The 21,466-nt window shown below is 34.9% G+C and overlaps 1 protein-coding gene across 2 annotated transcripts in view; it reads right to left on the bottom strand.

Moving 5' to 3' along the window:
- Lrrc4c (leucine rich repeat containing 4C) overlaps window positions 1–21,466 on the bottom strand; it is a 1,205,288-nt gene that overhangs the window by 182,642 nt on the left and 1,001,180 nt on the right. For both annotated transcript variants that reach the window (XM_076929324.1, XM_076929323.1), the window contains one exon: window positions 3,900–3,993. The gene's annotated coding sequence lies outside the window, so the exon portion shown is untranslated. The remainder of the gene's footprint in view (window positions 1–3,899; window positions 3,994–21,466) is intronic.

Below are 21,466 nucleotides of genomic sequence, written 5' to 3'. Positions count from 1 at the left end.
TTGCATCCTACCTGAAGAATAACGTTTGAATCTTTTCTGAAGTAACTAATGCCACAGCTCTTCTCAGGTAGATTTCAGTTTACCAGAAAAGCTGATATCTTTAGGTCAGTTTCTGATAAACAAGAGCCGCCCTTAATCTTTCCCGATGGTCAACAGCCGATGGTCAAGGGCACCTAGTTCCCACACAATGTAAACAGCTTTTATTAGCTGAAGGACCCCGCCTGGCTGATATAAATCTGCTTGCTTTGCTTCCATTTTGCGCTCTTCTCCTTTTTCTCTGAGAGATGAACTTGGAAGATTGAACCTTAGTAAATCTTTATTTTTCTAACCATGGAGTGGTTTAGTTTGGTGGTTTCACTGTGACCTCTTTTACAGAGTTTTAAACTTTGGATTAGAAAGGAGATTGAGTGTTGTCATTGGTGTTTTAGGGCAGTTCTAGTAGATACATGGAAGACAGTAATTCTGAGAACAACATGGACTGTGGAGACCCAGATGAAGAATTTTCAGATGGGAAGGATATTAGCAAGTTGGCCTAAAGACCATTCTTGTGATATTTTTCCAATGTGGCTGCTTTCTTCTCCTGTCTGAAAATTCTCCATGAGGCCAATTTGAAAACCTTTTTAATTAAAGACAGCCTAGAGCTGACTGTGTCACATGGCTATTAGTGATCACTGTGTTGCAGATCTACAATAAAAACAGAGCAAGCAGGGCAAAAGCATTACAAAATGTACAGTTTGAGGAGAAAAAAAATAGAACCAGGAAATTTTTTAATGTTGGAGCCATGTGCCATGCTCAAGAGATGAGAAGTTTAAGGAAAGGCTTTAGGAGAAATGGAGTAAGAGGTGCCATCAGGGCAAGAACCCATTCAGCTAAGCTTGCAACATGTGAAAATTAAAGGTTATTCAACAAAGGAAACTATCAACAATTCAAAGCTTATATGAAAGTATGTCTTGAAAAGGACCAGTTTCCAGCCCTAGCAGGCAGCAGAATTTGGCAGCTTTAGCCAAGTACTCCAGGCTTTATCCAAAAGATACAGGTGTAAAGGGGTTGGGAAATCTTCCTTAAAGGTTAAGAAAAGATACTGAGGCTACACATTTGGCAGGCGACTTTCTGCCGCAAGGCCCTGAGAGGCTGTTGCCTGACGCTGTGAAGGTAAAGCCTAAATTGTGCTGGAGACCCCAAGAAGTTGAAGGTGCCAGACCCGTGGACTCCTGCCAAGAAGAGCTGCAGACAAGGTCTGGCACCAGCTCAAGAGAAAGCATTGTGCTGCATTCAACAAAGCTGGAAGGGGTGGGAGTTCTGAAGAGCCACATAGTGCCAGACATGGATGTACAGGATTTGGAGTCTGTCCTGCTGGGTTTCAGCTTTAATTTAGTCCAGTATTTTCTCACTGCTTGCCATTTCCTCCCTTCTGGAATGTTCATGTATATTCTGCACAATTGTATGTTGGAAGTATATATATATATATATATATTTTTTTTTGCTTTTATAGGGGGTTACATTTAAGAGATTTCCTTGAGATTTTGGACTTTTTCATAATCCTGTGATTGCGAAAGAATATGCGGATTCTTGAGGTTGTACTAGACACATTTTGCATTATGATGGGGCTGAAAATCTATGGGACCCAGAAAGTGGAATGTGGTAGTGCGAAAATGGCCCTCATTGGTTCAAATATTTGAATGTTTGGTTGATGGACTGTTTAGAAAGGGTTACAAAGTGCTACCGTATAGGAGCAGGTGTGTCACTCAGAATGGACCCTAACTGAATGCTTTGTATTATAAGCTGGGTTGGTGGTGATGTTTCTTTATTGCAGTAGAAGAGTAACTAAGAAGCATGACTACAAAATAGTGTCTTTTTTGATAAATATTGTGATGTATTTTAAATGGAAAGTATTTCTACTTTATACTTGAGTTGGCTGGAAATGAGAAATCAGGCTTTTCTTAAAAGAATATTATATTCTCTGAAGGAGCAGAGGCAATTGAAATGACTGACCATTTCTTTGTAGAATAGTGATCAACAGGTAGGAAAGGATCTTTTATAAATTTTATCATAAGTATATAGAATCATTTTCAGATTTAAATGAGTGCAGAAAATAAAGTTCTGATTAACTCATGAACCATTTGATATCCTTGAAAGATACCTAGAAAAACTCTGCTAATAATCAAATTTCCAAATGGCCCTATAAACACTCTTTTGGCAAACAACTTATAATTTTTATGCTAAACTTACATTTGTTACACATGTTTACAAGTAATATATTACACATGCTGAACTGTGTGAAGCAAAAAGTATATTAAAGACAGATCACATAACTTGAAAATAGACTTCTCTGATTCTGATGATTAATTGTTACTAATGATATATTCTATAGTGGAGTAGTAAATTAAATATTTGCTCTTCTGTAATAAAATGCCAAACGGGCAAATCTATTAGATTTTTATCTTCTGATACTTTAGCCCAATTAAGAATATAACCCAAAATTTAAATTTAAAATTCACTCAAATGACCAAACTGAAGTTACTTTTTCTTGAATGTTTTTGAGCCTCAACTAAAGAAACACAAATATGAATAAACAGGTTGTGTTTCACTTAAATCAGTATTTCACAGTTTGTTGGGCTTGACCCCCTTTGGGTTCACATATTAGATATCCTGTTTATTCAGTATTTACATTATGCTTCAATGCAATAGAAAAATTCAGTTATGAAGTAGCAAAAATTAATTTATGATTGAGGATCACTGCAGTATAAGAAACTCTATTAAAGTATTAGAAAAATCAAAAGCCATTGACCTAGAGACAGTGCCAGGTAAGTGTGCAGTGGGTGATGGCACATGACCTAACTCCTTTCCTTTGTCTATAGTCCTAGATCCACACAGTTATTTTGCTTCATTTTAAGAGTATTAATCCCTTTCAGTTTCTTAAATATATTCTTTCACTTAGATTAACTTTTACTTACAAATTAAATCTAAAATCATATATAGTTTATTAAAGCAGATCCTCAAATTTCCATTGAAATTGGAATATTAAGGAGAAGCTAGGTGATGAGAGAGAGAAAGGGGGAGGCATGGAGGCAGATATTCACTTGTCTCCACCAGTCAAAGATAGTTTATATATCTAGGTTGGGTATTGGGTTACACTTTTGATTGAGCATTACCAAACTTATAAAGCCTTTGATTAACATTTAAAAAATTGTATAAAAGCAAAAAGGAAAAGGGGGCATGGGATAGGGGTTTTCTAGGGAGGGTAAATGGGGAAAGGGGATGGCATCTGAAATGTAAATAAAATATAAAATAAAAAAAAGTAATTAGCTAAGGTCACTTACTATATTTATAAACTCTTGACTTCACAAATGCTACAAATAATAATTGAATAGTATATTATGACAACTTACAAAATTATTCCACTGGCTTTTTAGCATTTAAAATATGGTTAAGATCACAAATGGTTGTGGTTTACTGTGCTGCCGTCAGCTGCAGAGTATCAAAGAGAGATTTTGGTAGTACTGGAAAGGCACCACATCGAGAAGGTAGCTGGTTAAAATATGGAAGATGATATGGCTTTATTCTTAAATGGGGGAGCATTTCGGTGCCCTGACTCTTTCTGAAACCCCTCACTGAAATTATCTTAATATGGTAGTAAGTGATGAAAACCATGGTAGAATCCTGTCTCTCTTCTTTGTGCCAGGTCCCTCAATTAATCTTCTTTGATGACAAAGAATAGTATGGTGCTGATAAGCAAGTCTACCCAAAGGTGGTCCTAAATGTGAGAAAGTCTGTCTTTGTTACAAATTGTTACTGGTCCTCTATTTGTGTATTCTTTAAAAATATTCAACCTCATCCTCTCCTTAGCATATACAGCAAGTAAGTAAGTCCTAAGAGGGATAATAAGGACTTGAACTTACCTTTAAGTAAGTCTATCTTGTTTTTCTCTTCCTGAGAGAATTCAAAGAAGTAAAATACATGTTCTGGATCCCTACTGGTGATGTTTCTTCACACCTGCAAATAACAATACAAAGATCAATTTTAAATTACAACATATGGAGGAGGACAAACAAGGTCTGATATGCCTGCTTATTGCATGTTCTTAGTAGAATTCTATTATTGCAAATGACAAAACAGCCATTGTTCATGACCCTGTGACTAGACAATTTAAAGATGGGTAAAATGAGGCAACTTCATGTACAGTTATAGGTAATTATTTATTCTGTTACATATATTTATTCAAACTTCTTTGCCCATGTTTAGCCATCCCTGATTTTATTAGTCTTTCATTTCTCTGTCAAATTTCAATGTGTTTTATTGTTGGATGTGTATTATATGAATATTATTGGGGAATCATTTAATATAAATAACAGGTATGCAAAAATAGAAGAGGCTTCTTTCTCTTTTCTTTTGACTCTAGCTGCAATTAATAATTTGTTGTAACTCTAATAGCTAAACAGAACTAAAACAATAGAAAATCAGTGCTGAAATTGTAGTTCGGTGGTCAGTTAGCACACATAAAGGATCAGGTTCAATTCCCAATACATTTTCTTATGTAAATATACAAGTAAGTGTGTTAATGAGTACCAGAAATCTATACTACAATTGTAATACATCAGTCTAATATAGGAACAAAAATAGTCAAACAAAATTTTTTAAGTAAACATTATGTCTGGATACAAGTTTTCCCAATAATAATTAGTAAAGTAATTTTGGAGGTGTTTTAAATCACTGAATCTTTAAGTTCTCTCCTTCTATCAGAAAGAATACTGTATAAAATTGTTACTAAGGCCATGTATCATAGAGGAGGGCCTGCTACCTCTACTTTCCTAGAGCTGTATAATTCCTAGTGATACTCTAAATAATTATACTACAGATAAACATGGGTCTGACCACTTATCAAAGGATCTTCTTTTTTTCAGCTGAAGTTCAACATTAATAGAAAAACCACACATAGTCAAAATTCAATTAAAAACAGACAAGCGAACCCATTTGCATGGATTCATCTGTCATATAACTCCTTTACGTGAGGTTCAGGGAACATCTACAAAAAAGCCTGGAGTATTAAAAGCCAGAGGGACTGGACATCTGCTCGAAAATTATGTTTTTCTAGCTATGACAGTGAAGCCACACCCATAAAATCTCAATCCTGTGGTTGCCCAAACAAGTCTTAAGTAATTATAACATACATGCCAAAGTAGTTAAAAGAAACTTTGTGGCCATCAACCCTTGATGATGAGCTAGATTCAAGTAACAGTTGCTGTGGGAGGAAGAGTTTTTTTCTTCCCCAATGATGAATGCTCTCATTGGTTATCCAAAACCAGTGAATATATAATTGCCAAAGAAGAGGAGATCACACATTTAGGAGGGAGGGGGTTTTAGACATTGGAGGAGTAGGAAGAAAGAAAATGGAGAACTGATGCAATTATATTTTTTAAATACAAAAATATTCTAAATACCCAGAGATGTAGCTCAATTGTTAGTCTTTCCTATTAAGCATGATGCACTAGGTTTGATTCCTAGAATTTCATAAGCTAGTTGAAATAGGATATACTTGTAGTCTTAGTACTCAGTACGAAGATAATAGATCAGTAGGTAGAAACAGAAAGACCAATAGTTCAAGGTCATCTTTGGGCACATAAAAAGTTGGAGGTCAGTCTAGAGCACATACAACACAGTCACAGGAAAGAAAAAAGGACTCACAAAGTTGAGACTTTCTCTCAAGGTTCTCATTTTCCTTTTAAGAACATAATTTCTTTCTGTAGTAATGTGAAACAAAGCTCTCATGTTTGCATGAGGGAATTTTTATAAGCTATGGACATACATCTACTGACTTCCATCTTTAAGTGCAATTAAGTATGGACAAATAGTACCAAGATAGCTTTAATTAATTGACATGACATTTACATACCAATTTGGAAAATCAAAACAAAGCAAACAAACAAAAACAACCCCAAAAGTCTGTTTGTTGAAATTTAGCAATTTTTAAAATTCAGAACATTAAAATAACTTTGTTTTAACTGGAAGTTAATCGTCCAGCTGTCTAATTGTGCTTATGAAGGACAAAGGATGGAAATCAGAAAAGATGTGAAAAACATTGAGAGAGTCACAAAATAGCTTACAGTGGTGGCATGTGTTTGTTTGTTCGTTTTGGCTTTGTATATTTTTAGGTTTCTCTCACCAGTCAAGAAAAATTAGTTCTGATGAAAGATGCACATCTAATTGTTATTTCATATCTATGACTTTCCCAAGTAGAATGGATTCCTAAATTTAAGAACTGAATGTTTGCTGCAATCATTATTCCCAAAAAGAATTTTCATACTGACTGGTCAGGTTTATTCCCTGCCATTGATGAAACAAAGAAGAGAAATTTCAATATGTTTTATGCCTCAGACTCTGAACTAAACTATCCATATAACTAAAAAATTAAGCCTTCTAACTATTCTGAAAAAAAAAAAAACTGAACCATGTTTTCTATTTGGTTGATACAGAAAATGAGGCATAGTTAGTTATTTAATTTATTTTCTAGGCAAGAGAAAAGCATAGCTAACACATATGACCTATTGCCCAGCATATATGCCTTCCTATTTCATATTTCTATCATCCTGGCAGTTCGAGGTAGGGTGGCTTCCCCTGAACATATTCACTGCCTCACCTTCTAGTGCCCCTATATTCAGTTTCATTGGCCTCAACATGGTTGCTTCAGAATTAAAAAAAGGGGTTTAGTAATATTTTACTTATTTATATTAAATTATAATGCCAAAAATGACATAGTTCCTTCTACTGTTGCTATAGGGATCAGAATATGAAGATTTTACAAAGCTCCTTGGCTGAATTAGTGTGTGGAAAGAGTGTACAAATAACATTATTGTCATCACCATTATTATCATGATCATCATTATGGATTATATAATATCTTTTGTAAATTGCAATTTTCATTATAGATAATATGTGTACATTGTTCATAAGCATATATATATATATATATATACAACTTCATATACATGTAAAAATATAACCCAATAAAACAATTCAGTCAACTTTTTAACAACTACCCAGTACTCAATAAATCAGTCTTGACAAGTTTACTTTTTTCTTCCCCAGGAAAAGAGGGAAAAAACAAACTACTAATCTCTCCATATCTCTGAAAGGCAATATTCAATACTCTCAGAGAACAGGCTAAAAAACTGATGTGCTCAAAACTGTCCAAGGTTACTATGCTCATTTGCAGAGACCATTACAGCTTATTTTATTTTTAAGCACCTCATGTCTGAGTATTATATTGACGTCATTGTCATCCTTTCCACTCTCCCTACAGTACCTCTTATGATCCCCTATTAATTCTCCAGTTCATGACTTCTTTCTTGCTTATTGTTGTTATATTTTCTCTCTTTCTGTCTCTGTCTCTGTCTCTCTCTCTCTTTCTCTCACACACACGCACACACACAGAAACAAATACATGCATACACATATATAAACACACACGAGTCTAACTTATACTTGTTTGTCTATGTATGAGGATAACGTATCAGGAGGCTCCACCATTATCTCTCAGCAGCCATTATTTATCTTAATGTTTCACATGGTGCAAGGTCTTATAAGATTGCCTTCATCCATGTTGACACATCATTGTACAGGTCTTGTTCAGAAAACTGCATTTTTATGATTTTTTTTTAATGAAGCAAATGGTATGTGTGTTTGTGTGTGTGTGTGTGCAAAATAAATCAAACCAAAAACTAATAAAAGAATAAAAATTGTCAAGTTTTCACTTGATTCTAATCAGTTTGTGTGAAGAGATGTCCATTTGGATTCTGCTGTTAGAGAACTCAGTTATGCAATATTCACATAAAGAGTTCCAAATCAATGTGATATAATTTAAGTTTATATTAACATTTAGATTAATGAGAAACTCAAATTGAATTATGAGCTTTGGATGCTTGGGTTCTGTCCTTGCCAGCTTGGAATGTAGTCTCTTGATTCACCTTCTAGTCTAATCAAAAGATTCTAGTATTCATGTATGTCTAGTGCCAGAGGATTTTTAGCTGGGCCAGGGGACTGTACTGACATCAACATGGAAAGAATTAGTTCTTAACGATGAACGAAGTGAAATGTGTCCAGCAGTTGCAGACATCTTTCCTGTACTGCAATTTTCCATAAATAATTGCCAAGAAAAGGAATTCTTTATCAGGATAGGTTATAACTTCTTTATGAAGAAGTTATAGCTATTCATTAGTTATTTCTGGAGACCCTACTCTGTACTGCAGGCTGCTTTAAATCTTCACACATTCTTCTTCCAGGAACTCATTTTCAATTCTATGTTCTCATACACACACTCAAAATAATATGAAAAAGTTTATGATTAAAGATGTCACAATGAGTGCTGTCCTAAAATATAAATTAAACATTATTCAAACAAGGGAAAGCAGGTCTCAAAATGGGGAGAGACTCTCTGAAAGAATCTTATACTATTTCTTCAATGAACCTGGAATGCAGAATGATAATTTTGAAATAAGTCAAACACACACACACACACAATGTATAGGGAGTATATAGTATATAGGGGATATTATAACACACACACACACACACAGACATATATATATATATATATATATATATATATATATATATATATATGAAGTAAAAATTTAATATACATAGTTGGTTAGGGATTAATTCATACTAAAAATTTAATTTGCTAATAATTTTGAATACTTTCTTTAAAATTAAACGGGTACAAAATTACTGATGGGCTTTAAGTCAGCCATATTTAAGAAGTGTCTATGCAGCTTTGGTGCAGAGAACGGATGAAAACTGAGCATGCCCTTCTTTAGAACATTGTCAGATAATAAAGTGGGCCCTTACATACCTTATTAAAACTATAAACAAAGACAGACAGACAGATAGTCAAACAGACAGACAAGAGAATGTTAGACTTAAATGATGCCAACCTTCATGGCTTTTCTTTTCACATGGAACAAAAAGGGCAATGTAAGCCGAGAGCTGACCATATTCTGCCTGAACTCTACAACTCTCACTCATATTTTTTAAAAGCTGTACAATAACAATATGTTCAAGAAGAGTACTAGATCCTATGATAGCAGGATGAAGAACAGAGACATGTACCTACCAGAAATTTAATTTAAATACTACATGAGGAGGAACCATTGAGTAAGAAAAGTTTTGTAAGACAGTAACAAAAAATATTTCGAAATAGGGTAATCTTCTAATAAGTATGTTGTGTTGAACATATTTGTTTAACCCTCAAGTGGATGGATCCTGCAATGAAATACAACTCTTTAGATTCAAAGCTTGGCCTTTTCCTTTTATGATACATTGATTGGCAAGAACTTGTGACTCTATGCTTTTGCTGTAAAATGAAGGTTAACATTCTACTTAATATACTTTTTTTTTCTAATTAGCCTAGTATTAGCTTATAGGACCTCTCAAGTTCATGACAGTTATGGTTGCCATTTTTAGACTACATCTGTTATAGTGAATGGGTATCTTGGCTCTGGAAAGCTGCTTTGAGCATAACTTTTAGAATTAGGCCTAAGAAATAAAACTACTCAAACTTGTAAAAAAAAATTAAGATGCACTATTTCCCAGACAGAGTGAACATCAGTACAGAATTCTAGAACTGACCTTGGCATTAAAATATATTCAACTTGAAGCTTATTCAATATAGAAGAATTCCATTAGTTTCAGTTTGGCCCTGAGAAAGAAGAGATCAGGTATCAAATTCGGGGTTAAATGAACATGTATTAGGCTATTTAAAAGTCACATTTGAGAAATGGTTATTAATTTATTTTTAATTTGAGAATTCCTGGTCACAAAGCTAATGATGGTCATTAGTATCATACGTGGTATTTTAGAAAACGCTGATGTGTCATTTATTGTCATTACCAATGTTAGAAATAAGTCTTCACTGACAACATTAACATTATTCAGTGTAAGTGAATTTATTTGGGTAGAACTGGGACGGTGTTTACATAGTGATGTAACTTAAGGACATCAGAGGCTAGAAGTAAGCAAAATTAAGCTGGATGCATCACTTTAAGTATGATCTACTTGTGATTCTGCATTCATTGATTAGAGAAAATCACAAGAACATAAAATAACTGTAAGTGTGCATTCTGCTTCGGAATTCATGGAATGTTGTTGCATGTTAAGCATAGATTGTAGAAATGTTTTGTACTTGAATACAGTTACAAGTATGACTATCTAAGAAATATTTTGGTATTTAGCAAAATGAAGCCAGCAGTACTGTTTTACTGTTAACTGATATTTCAATTTAGGTTTTATCTCTGTGAAGAGACACCAAGACCAAAACAACTCTTATAAATAAAACATTTATTTGGGGATTGGCTTATAGTTTCAAAGGTTACATGGCAGCATGCAGGCAGACATGAAACTGGAAATGGATCTTGATCTGAAGGCAGGAAGGAGGGACTGTGTGCCACACTGGGCATAGCTTGAACATAGGAGAACTCAAAGCATGTCAGCTACAAGGACCCACTTCCTACAAAAGGCCATATATACTAATAGTGCTGCACTCTATTGGCGAAGCCTTCAAACACACGAGTCTACAGAGGTCATTCCTATTCAAATCACCCAACTGATCAGGACAACTGGTCATGGCTTTAAAGAAATACAGTTTATCTGCCTATGTGTGGTACAGGAACAAAACAGCTTCCATTAGTTTACAATACTTAGCATATCCAAATGTTATTAGTAAAGACTTGCATAAATAGAGTAAGGGAAATGCTATTAGAAATTGAACTTGGAGATGGAGGCAAGAGACAAAGAATGAGGGGCCTGGCCACTCCAAAGAACATTGTTGGGTTTTATTCTCTTTGTAATATAAATCTCTAAAATATAAATATGAAGTTACTGATATCTTCATTAATTCTTCAAGATTATAATAACCAGAATTTTATGAAAGAAAAGAAAGGCTCCTACCACAGTAACAGGAAAAAAATGAGAAATGTAGAGATATTTGGAGATGTTTTCTGGAAGAAATCCCAATAGGATGTGGTCAAGGGTTGAAGGTAAGAACTTCAGTAACAAAAACTGTGACCCAGAATTGTTCCTGTCTAAAAGAACTGCAGGGAAAAAAATGGAGAAGAGACTGAGGGAAAGGAGGTCCAGTGACCAGCCCAACATGGGACCCATTTCAAGGGGAGGTTCCAAGGCCTGACACTATTACTAATACTATGATGTACTTACAGACAGAAGCCTAACATTGCTCTCTGAGAGGTCCAACAATCAACTGACAGAAACAGAAGCAGATAGTTATACTCAAACAATAGTCTGAAGATTGGGATCCCTGTGGTTGAATTATGGAAAGGATGGAAGAAGTTGAGGAGGAGGGAAACCCCATAGGAAAATCAGAACTCTTGATCTCTCAGACACTGAGCCACCAACCAGGCAGCATACACTAGCTGGTCTGAGGCCACTGACACATATACAGCAGAGGACTCTCTGGTTTGGCCTCAGTGAAAGAAGATGAACGTTACCCTAGAAAGATTTGAGGCCCAAGGGAATGGGGAAGCCTAGCATGGTGTGGGAGGGTTGTGGAGGGTGTGTGGACATCCTCTTGAAAAAGGGGGAAAAAGAATGAGAAGAGAAACTGTCAGAGAGCAAAACTGGAGGAAGGTAATGAGCGGAGAGTAAAAAAATAATTAAAGATAATAATAATAATAATAATAATAATAATAATAATAATAATAATAATAAAGTAAAATTTACTAGGGTAGAGGCTACTGTGGAAGGGTTCCATGCTGAGTGTAGAAGGTAGAGTTATCTGTGCCTCCAAATTGAGGCTCACTGTTGCTGCCCAGGAGCAGCTTTAGAAATGGCAGAGGATGAAATGTGTGCCTTTTATTGACTTCTCTACAGAGCCTTTCAGAAAGTTGCTGTGTAAGCATTATCTCCATCAGAGGCTGCTCATGACTGTGTTATAACCTCTGCCCTTGGGCCATGTCAAGTGACTGGATTGCATAGAGTGGCCATTTTTCACAAATAAATGAGAAGATCCAAATGAGAGATATCAGTGTCTGAAATTTGCTTCAAATCCATTGAGCTTTGTAGTTGTGGCCCAGAAAATGAAAGACCTGGAAAGGGGCCTCTATTATTTTTGTCAAATCATAGAAATTATGATATATATTAAAAATTAAAGAACAACACAATGTCCTTGGCTTGAATACTGAGAATTCTGTTTAACTAGTCCTTAAATCAGCCACTCACTCAATTAAGATGTGTGAAGAATTAGCTATACACTGGGCCAGGTTTCAGTGATGAATCTCCTATAACCTTTATTTGTACATTTCCTAATTATGTAATCTATTCAATATCAACTGAAAAAAAATACTTCTCTACACTATCCATCAAATCTGGGACCACTTCATTAAAGATAGAGAAAATAAGTTAATCACTTTCATGTTTGATCTATAAAGAAATTAACATTTTTCAAAAAATTAAAAATTATTCTGTTTTCAAATGGCAATTGTGGGTGCTTTATTTTGAGAAAAATAACAGAGCTAATCATTATGTAAACTGATGTGACAATCTTTACACATGCTAATGAGGATGGAAAGCTCACTCATTAGGTAGATCAACACTACACAAACTGAATAGTTTCCATATGCATTATAAAATGATTCAGTTTGATTAGGAAAATTAAAATAAAGGCATTTGCAAGGAAATATTTTATTTTATACTATCATGGTCTATGTAGCTTTGAATGGACACATTTTATACGAGTTTTGCTTTATTTATCTGAAATGGAGTTAGGTTTATGTTGTTGCTCTCATCAATTCTTACTTATCAGGGAAATAAGGAGAGTAATATAATAGTCAATATTAACATCTAAAGAAAAAATATAGGTTTGACCGTTCATTGAGCTAGTGTTCTAAATCCACACTTTGTAAATTAATATCTTTCACATTTGTCTTCTGTTGGGAGATGGCTGGATTTGTTAATCTTCATGTATTATGTCAACATATGGTTTCACAGGTTATACTATATTTCTGTAAGGAAACAGTGGGCAAATGTTATTCTAGTCTTATGGGATCATAATTTTATAAATCATTCCTGATGATCTATGACCATATTGGAAAATTAGTTACCCCAATTTTACCTTTGGTGATATAATTATATAGTTTCATTGTTGGTAGTTGGTTTTCTTTGCCAGACATTAAGAATCAAAAGCTATGAACTTATGTCAATGTAAATAGAGAATATTTTATAGGTTATTTGCATAGAAGAGTAAATATTTTCATTTGGACAGTTTGAAGATATGGAAAAAGTAACAAGATAGCATCCGGAAGTAGAAACTCCCCAAAGCTTATGGACTTAATATAGCCTTTGTTCATTTCTTATTTTTACGTGTTTTAGTCTCCTCCTTTTTTATGTCACTATGGTTGTGGATGGTTGTACACTTATCCCTTTGTGTGTGTGTGTGTGTGTGTGTGTGTGTGTGTGTGAGAGAGAGAGAGAGAGAGAGAGAGAGAGAGAGAATGCAGAGACCAGGTATCTCCTTCATTCACTCTTCATTTTGTTTTTTGAAACAGAATCTCTTACTCAGCCACCAGCATACTGATTTGGTAAGCCTGCCTAGCCAGCGAGGCCCATTGATCTGAACATCTCTGCTTTCCCATTGGTGGTTTATAAAGCACATGGTTCCTTCCACACTTGGATGTTTTCTTTTCAATGGGTTGTGGAGATTGAACTCAGATTTTCAGGCTTTAATCTTAGGCATGTTATTGACTGAACTATCTCCTTAGTCTTAAATAATATTTTCATGTTGCTGCTGTCATATCCTAAAAAGAACAAACACTCTTACACACATAATCTCTTTGTCCAGTGTAGGTTTTAGTGGAACATAATTATAAGCCGAAAAGTAAGATCAGGGAGAGAATGTGAGTGAGTGACAAAATGCTACTCTCTGTACAAGGGGCTGACTCTGTGCTCTACACTCTCTCATTATGTATTCTGCTAATGGCAGGGGAAGTGAAAATAACAGTTAGCTCTGGAAAGAGTGGGCACAACATTAAGATTTAATTAAACCTTGTTTTACTTGGGCAAACTAGTCATGCAGTGATGTCATGGGAGAACAGAGCTCAACACTTTGTGACTAAAAGCAAAAAGACATGCGGCAGAAATACCAGTGCATATGGTTAAAGCAAGCAGGGTGAGAAGAGCAAACTTGGAAGGGCTATGTCCAGAAGACATGTCGCACCCACCACACTGGAAGGATATGAGGTGTTAGATTTGGAGAGAACAGATTTGCGGACCTGGACAGGAATCAAGGTTTCCTCATTGTTCCTGGGTAATTAAAATTCTTTTATGTGCTTTAAGGCACAGAACAAGCACCAAAGAAAGCAACGACAGGAAGTGCAATTATAGTTCTGCATAGAAACATTTCTAGCCCTCTAAACTATCCAAGGATAGAACAGACTCCATTTGAACGTAGTGTGTTTATTATCACTGAGGGATTTAAAAATAGGCTGAGCAGACACTTGATAGATACTTTCTAACTTGGTACAGTGTCTCAGGAGCCAATAAATTACAGCTGTTTGATTAGGCTTAATGGAGAAGAAATATTTGTGTTGTGGATATATGTGAACTGTAGTTGCTTATAATATATGGTAGAGTTAGAAATGGAATAATAGCTCATTTTATCTGTCATCTGGACCAGGGGATACTGGTAGAATCATAAGATCTTTTTTCTGGAAGTTTCTGAGGCTGTTTTCAGAGGAGATTAGTATTGATGTGGATGTACATTGAAAAGAGAACAAATGGTCTCACTAATATGAATAGGTATCATCTTGTTCATCTGATGTGAGAAAACATAATATTCTCAAAAAAGAGAGAGAGAGAAACAAATGAAAGGTTCTTTTTCTCTCAATGTGTTTAAACTGAGGTATTGGGTTAGTTTCATTACCTCTGTGATCATATGCCCCCAGAAACATTTTGAGGGAGTATATTTTTGTTTTACTGAGTACGAGAGGTTTTGCTTCATTTTGTCAGGGGGTACTTGGTCATGCTGAGAAAAAGTAGGATTGAGCTGCCATAGTAATTGGCCACAGAAAAATACAACTTCTAAGAAAATGCTCCTAAAGATGGAATTCTCTCTAACCTGGCTTCATCTAACATAGTTCCTTCAAGTCTGAATAATGAATTAGATATCAAATCCATCAACAGTTCAAACACTTCATTAAATCAATGCCCTTAGGTTCTAATTGCCTCTGCATATGACCTTACAGATACACCAAGAGGTGTGCTTCATTAATTTAATATCCCCATTTAAATATAACTTTTAGTTCAACAGGAAGTGGGAATGACATTTACTACACATGCTTATTTACAGATTCTGATGTTTATGCTTTAGCATTAATCATCTATGGATTACTGGATGATGAAATAAATGGCCCAATGACCCATATTAATGTCAAAAGGGATCCAAATGAATGTGGAGTGGTGGATCTTAACAGAAAAATAGATTTAGTTGTGAGAATGTGTCTCCTAGGAATGTCAGAAGTTGTACCCATCAGGTCTCATTAACATGACTGCCCATAAGGGAGTTGAATAAGGAAGCCAACAGCAGAAATGCCAAAAGGAATGGGAAAGCCCAAGAGGATTCAGCTACACACAACCAAAATAGACAGCCAACGATTTCTGAGAGCAGGAGAAATAGTCTTCCTAGAGAAAGAGCACATTTATTGGTTATCCTATATTGAATAGTCAGACCTGAAAAATGTACATATAAGTAATATTATAAGCCTGAGAAAGTTTATGTATGTATTTATTAATGTTTGCGTGCATGTGTGTATGTGCATTTGTGTGTGTGTGTGTGTGTGTGTGTGTGTGTGTGGTGTGGTGTGTGTATAACATCAATTGAAGAAAAAGAGGCCATGAATCTGAAAAGGACCAAGGAGGATATATGGAATGATTTGGAGAGAGAAAAAGAAAGACAAAAATTGTGAATTATATTATAGTCTCAAAAAAAAAATAAAGAAATAATTAAAAAAGACATAAAATGTGAAAATTGCTCAAATCATGCTACATTAAAACAAAAATAAAAACAGTTGTTTATGGACTCATTTTCATGCTACAATAAAACCTTACAGAAAGGGATTCTCATTTAATTTTACTATATAAATATAATTATTGTAATGAGTCACCATTATATGTCCAAACACAATATTTAATTACCCATGCATTTGTAAACATGAGAATACACAATTAGAAAATAACCTAAGAATAGAAAAAAACTTTTAGCTAATGTAAAACTGTGTAGGTCCTTGGCAATGAAAGGTCTTTAGGATGAAAAGCTTAACCTGCCTTTTGTGCTTGGTGGGTTTTAGTGTGGGCAGGAGTAGTGAAGATCCTGTCCCCTTTGTACTGATGGGAACCAATCGTAATTCTCAAGATCTTTATTTGTCTATTACAAAATTTCACAAATTTAAGCCTGTGGCTATGGCAACATTTGCTTCTTGTCAAGGACATAGCTAAAACATTTTTTTTTTTGGTGAAACTTTTAATAATGGTTTCAGAATACACTAAGAAAGATAGGCACATAACTGTAACTAATAATGCTGAAAATAGGTTACAGTTCAGGAAAGTGAGGTAGGGAATCATATAGCATTTAAAGAACCATTTATAAGTCATAGTATCACATCATCAGGTATGAATGGCTTATGGATACGATTAGGCGTGTGCACTCATCATTGTTTTGTAGTGTATGGTGAGTAAATTTAAGAATATGAATAAATAATGTATCAAAAAGAATCCTGAAGTATCAGATGCATGTATGAAGTCACTCAGCCATTGGGCAGACAGTGAGGCATTATAAATGGAAGATTCTACACCAGCATTTGCTCCCTCGCAGCAACCTCACTCCTGCCTCCTTTATTTCATTCCTTTGCCATTATTCTGTATCTACTCAATAACATAGTCCAAAGATCTTACACTAATTGTATCTTTTGTATTTACTTTTTCTTGTAATTTGGAAAGAATAGGTTTTTTTTTCAAATATAAAATGTTCAAAATGATCATTATTATAGGTAAGTATTTTGCGGCACAATGTACTCTTAGATTCCAAATCTTAGGAAATATGAAGAAAAAACAAACAAACAAAGACAGAATGATAGACAGAAAGAATGGCTCAGGTTTCAGCACAATGACAGGCATCCACTTGCTCAACATGAGAGAGATATTAGGTCAGCTTTACAACAAAACAGTGCAAAAATAAAGCAAGATAATTAAACAAGAGCATTTAGTGGAAAGCAATGATTTGGTTATTTGGAATTGAATTTCAATTTTAAGCTAATCAATATTTGATTGATTCACAAAACATTAGAAAATATACAACTGTTTCCTTTATTTTTCTTTTAAGGTATAATATAAAGCATTAGATACTGTTACAATTTTAAAATAATGATACAAATTGATTTTTTCTTTCACAAAAGTAACTTTCACATTATTTTTAAAGATACAAATCAAATATCTAAGGCCTTGGTAAGCTGAGAAGTTTTACATACTGCCCTGTGTCATAATTATATTTGCTTCCTGTGCTAAGTGGGAGAGCTATTTTTAAAAAGGAAGCTATCAGGTCACTATGTAACTTGTGCTCTGTGAGTCTGTACTAAACGTGTCATTCACACACATTTTTATTGTACTAAGAAGGAGGGTTTCATGGATGACATTTAAGGTGCATCACACAAATAGATATAGGATTAGAATTTAAGCCTAGCATTTCTTCTTCAGTGGGTAAGCCCTACACATAAGCCCTATTTTATTAGGACATAGAAGAGGAGGCAAAATGCTTATTAAAGGGGGCTGCAAGCATGATTCTATGTGTAATAGCTCAAAAATCAGGAAATAAAAATAAAAATTTTAATAAGATTCTGAATGGACTTTAGTTGTATTTATTTATGTATAGGATGGATACTTATATAATCATAATATAAAAGCAAAACATCCTAGAATTCTTGTTAGCATGATTGTTGGTTAGGTTTTTTTCCTGGTGACCCTGGAAGGAATTTCTTTTCCATCCTGTTCTTGATCACACACCTGTAGCAGTGGTGCTTAACATTTTATTGGAAGGTAATTGTAAGGCAAGTGCACTGATCTCACCTTCTAAATTTCTTATTGATGAAAATATGTTGCAAGGTATGTTTGATGGTTCTATATAAAACCATAAAGGGTATGATACATGTGATTGAAATCTTTATTCTTTTCTCCAGAGCCCTGAGAAGTTGGGAATGTTGTTCATCTCAATGTTCCACTGACCACATCCATATAACATGGGTATTAGAGCCACTAACACTATGCAATCATTTTGTAAATATTTTAATTTGAGCATATAGGCCACTGCCTGAAACATTTAACTAAGCTTCAAATGACTATGAGACTATTATATTTACTTTAGACACACATAAACATAAATATACACAAAGATAAAGACACACACATATACAAATATACATTGTGCTGAATGTAGCATATTCAATTTTATTTACATATGTGCTATCTATCTATCTATCTATCTATCTATCTATCTATCTATCATCTATCTACACACACACACATATAACCTACACATACTTATGTAGAACATATATGTCATTGTTGAACCCAAGTAACTCCATTCAAATTGTCCTGGCAGTGATGACAGTGCTTTCCTTGTTACCCACTCCAATGTTCTGAGTTTCCAAATGAAAGGCACACATATACAACCTCATATTCCAATATGCCTTAGAAGCTCAATAACTGAGTCACTTTCAAATCTCCACATGGCTAACACTCTCCCCTTTGATATTCCTGAGTTATTACTTAGCAGAACCTATATTTCATCTTGAATACCTGGACCCAAACATGCACCCGTTTAATTCTGAGTTCCCCACTACCTACATCACAGCTATGTTCTTTGTCCAGCATCTATCAGGCCTGGCATCTATTCCTTTTCTGGCATGGTTGCTCTCTTCTTCTGTTCCTTCCTCAGACCCTTGCCAGCGAATCCTAAATTTCTGCCTCTGTCTTTCTGCATGGCCATTGGCCACCAGCAGCCTTATTTAGCAATCAGAACCAACTACAGGCAGGGTCCCATCAGCATCTAACATGTGGATTATTGTTCATTTTGGGGACCCAAATTAATATAATATATGTAGCATTAGACCAAATCCACAAGAATGAATAGATAGATAGATAGATAGATAGATAGATAGATAGATAGATAAATACAACACAATACATTCTGTGTTGGAATGTTGCATTATATATTATTTTAGATAAAGAAATACAATAGCAATACAAACAAAATTCTTGCCACCATGAAATGGATCTTTAGCTTTATACTAGAGTGAGTTGAACAGAATTTAGTTAGCTCTGTTCCAACTACATCTTCTTTTCTTTCTGTCTCCTGCTCCTAATTCTATGCCCCTGCTCCAATTTGCTTCTATCCCTCCTGCTCCTTTTACTGCCTCAGATGACTATCAGAGCCAAGTACCTGCTTGGATGTCACTGTCCCAATGAAGTTTATCCCAGGTGTTCCTTATCATCAGATAGTTAAAATAGATATCTGGGGTTTTCTATAAGAATGTGTCCATAGAACTGTGCTTTGACCAAAGTGTTGTAGAAGAAAGTGATGTTTGATATTTTTGCTTTTAACTCCATCAATATTTCTCACCTGCCATCTTTTGCTTCTGACTTTGCCTGTGGTCAATATAGAGACGCCAGGATAAGTTATAAAGGGACCAATTAATGACATTAGTTGTGGTTGCTAAATAATTATATAAGAAATACACCCCAGCCTTAATTCCTCATGACACCAATGTTCCATATAAGAAAAGTCTCTTCTAATACCATGCAGCTCATATTTCAACATTTATATGCATTTAAATTTCACCATTAACATGGAGAGAGTAAGGAGATGAAAAAAAAACCATAAACAATATCAGCCAGTCCTGAATGATGTGTATGATGGAGACTACAGAATAGCGGGATACAGAAGATGGTTAGGGAAGCCTTTGCTCATGAGAAAGACCAGAGGCACTTGAAGTATAAAAGCATCTTCACAGCCACTGAAAAAGCACTCCAGGGAAAATGAATCAAGAGCAGAGATCCTCATGCTGTGTGCTTGAAATTTTCAACTTATATGACAAAAGCAGTCTCAACATAAGCTGAGTGGGAAATGTAGTTGGAGGAAATCAGAGAATGATTCCATGTCTTCCAGAAAACACAGTAAAGACCATGAGTTTTATTTGGAAGACTCTTGAGCAATGAAATGACACAATGGAATTTATATCTTAGCACAGTCTCTGTAACTCTTGGGTTGAAGGAAGGCTGGGGATTAACTGGAGATGAACAGAAATTGTGATCTCCTTTGTAAAGCCATGACAGTAGCTGAATATAAAGTGAAAGTCTACACTGATACTTGCTCATGTCAATGGTTTTTCTGGAGAGAACTTTTGTTTATTCATCATATTTACAGAACTGTATCGATCATTCATAAGCAAGTTTGTGCCTGTCTCAGAAGCAATTGAGTTTGATGTCATTTTACTGAATTCAGCCAGACTAAGCTATGCTTCATAACTTCCACCTTCCTAAAGCTAGACATTGTACTCTTGCATAATTCATCAAACTGTGGGAACCATCTCATATTTTCCACTGTTAAATCCTGTCACATCTATTTTTAATTTTAACAATTGATACTTCTTAAAATTCCTTTTAAATCTCTTTTCTCAGGAAGCGAAGCTAATGTAACCTAATATTGACTCTTTTTCATCTGAAGGTGTGGCTTCTTGGGAACTTAGCTTAACTTCTTTTTATCATCCTAATTGAGTTCTGAACTCCAAAGGACATGTTCGTAAGAGGAGTAAATAAGATTGACATGAAAACATAGTCTGTACTCAAGTATGTTTTGGAATCATTGAACTACATAATCAGATCCCATGCCTCCGGGGCAGTTCAGAGAATGCTGGATATGACTTAGTATGACTCTCCATGAGGTGAAATATTTGTTGAATTTATTAAAGTTAATGGACTATGAAAGTCCCCTCCTCTACATTTTCTTTATAAACTATTTCAAGATGAACGTCCTGCCGAATTCCTGAAAATTATTTTCTCAGTAGAGTACTTGTAAATATTATCTAATTATAGAATTATAGATATCTTTAAACAGCAAGCGGTTTGACTAAGAACTTCTATAAAGGAAACATTTATCAGTCTACATGATCATACAAACCTCATTGCTTATGCACACAAACACAAACACAAACACAAACAAAGACACATGGCATATCATGTACATATATACACATATATGCATATATATGTGTGTTAGTCCCTCTCAATCTCTCTCTCTCTCTCTCTCTCTCTCTCTCTCTCTCTCTCTCTCTCTCTCTCTCTGTGTGTTTGTGCATGTGTGTGTGCATAACAACTAATGATAAAAGAGACCATGGATTTGAAAAAGAAAAAGAAA

This window comes from Arvicanthis niloticus, chromosome 2 (genome assembly GCF_011762505.2).
Source record: "Arvicanthis niloticus isolate mArvNil1 chromosome 2, mArvNil1.pat.X, whole genome shotgun sequence".
Classification (NCBI taxonomy): Eukaryota; Metazoa; Chordata; class Mammalia; order Rodentia; family Muridae; genus Arvicanthis; species Arvicanthis niloticus.
Note: the sequence above shows the minus strand (reverse complement) of the source record. Positions and strands in the feature narration are given on the sequence as shown.